This window comes from Engraulis encrasicolus, chromosome 6 (assembly GCF_034702125.1).
Source record: "Engraulis encrasicolus isolate BLACKSEA-1 chromosome 6, IST_EnEncr_1.0, whole genome shotgun sequence".
Taxonomy (NCBI): Eukaryota; Metazoa; Chordata; class Actinopteri; order Clupeiformes; family Engraulidae; genus Engraulis; species Engraulis encrasicolus.
In genome coordinates, this window is record NC_085862.1 from 40,259,359 (window position 1) to 40,260,868 (window position 1,510).

General features: G+C 50.7%; 1 protein-coding gene across 1 annotated transcript in view; it reads left to right on the forward strand.

Annotated features, from left to right (window-relative positions):
• The first annotated feature begins 377 nt into the window (after nt 1-377).
• Nucleotides 378-1,510, forward strand: part of ptprfa (protein tyrosine phosphatase receptor type Fa) — a 248,725-nt gene continuing 247,592 nt past the window's right edge. Inside the window, exon 1 of the mRNA XM_063201608.1 lies at nt 378-969. The gene's annotated coding sequence lies outside the window, so the exon portion shown is untranslated. The remainder of the gene's footprint in view (nt 970-1,510) is intronic.

Below are 1,510 nucleotides of genomic sequence, written 5' to 3' on the forward strand. Positions count from 1 at the left end.
AAAAACCTTTATCTCAACAGCACAAGCTCTGCTGCTGCCAGCACATCAGCAAGCCATGGCAGAAGGCTTATTTTCAAGTGAAATGAGGGTGTTGTGATAAAAAGCCCCCCCCCTTCTCTCCACGTCTCCTTCACCCATCCCCCAACACTTTTCCGCTTGCCCCGTCCAGGTGATAGCTGGGAGGAATGTCCCTCCCCTTGCTTACCTGTGCAACAGAGAACAGAGGTGGGAGGGAGGGGACTGGAGGAAAAACCGGTTCAAAAACCTCAGGCAGGGGGCGTGTGATTGGCCAACCTCCTGCTAGTCGCCGCCCCCACCCCCACCCACCCTCTGTTGTAATTCAACACCGTGTCATGACGCATAGACACTGGTTGTGCCTGGGCAAGCCTTGTTCAGAGTCAACTCAGCCTTGTCCCAGGAGAGAGGAACTACAGAGCGAAGAGAGTGAACTGAAGGGGGACAGACAGACAGACAGAAACCGAGGCAGCCCTGTGGGACCCCCCCTGTTTGGGATCACTGACATCCGACCGTGCCATTTTGACCAGATGGATTAAGCCAGGAGAGCCAGCTTCCCACTAGCTTTCTCTCCCACCCCCCTTCCACCTTTTTCCCTTGGATTGACCGACTTGCCTGCCTGTTCGTCCGCTTCGTCTTCTGGTTCCCACCTGCCGACTTCCTGCCCTACCCATTTACCTTTACCTTCACCCCGTCCGCCTCCTCCTTGTGCGCTCCCTCGCTCTCGCTCCTTCCCTCCTCTCCCTCCTTCCTTCCTCAGGCGGCTTGGGGCACTTTTTGCGGGGACGGAGCACTTGCCTCTTTTGTATGGTTGCACATGTTTTGAGGATATCTTCAAGCTGCCAATCACGTAATTACAGGCCTGTGAACAGTGGAACGCTGCTGCTGCTGTTGCCCTCTCCTTTTTGGTTTGGATTTTTGGTTGGATTTGGATTTCTTGACTTTTAGGAATGGGTAAGTGATGCGGCTCCTCTTTTTTCTTCCCAGAATGGCTGGAAGGTTTTTTAAAATTAGAACGTGTTGTAGTACAAAGGTATCCTTGTGGCTTTTTGCTGTTTACATTTGATTTGGTGCGTGCTTGCTATAGTTAGCCTCATTTGGCTTGACTCAACTTCCCAAGTATTCCCAAGTTCACCAGCTGCTCTGAGGGTTTACTAGTCATTTCACGGAATTTGATCCTGATCCTTACCAATTTTTTATGGCTTATGATTCTTTTTTTTGATCTACCATGTTTAATCCACATTATCCGTTGTCATTGTTCAGAAGTTCTCAGAACTTTCTCCTCCATGAAACTTCCCAAGCTAAAGGAGCTTGCACTCTCTCACACATTATGAATTAATCATCTCAGGTGGTGTGAATCAGGTTGTCCTCGGGCAAGATGTGCCCCAGCCACAGATTGGGGCACCATGTGTGTGTGCGTGTGTGTGTGTGTGGGTGGTGGGGGCCTGTGGCCAGGGGAAATGTGTGATGAGATGTCCAGTACAAAGTAATAGTG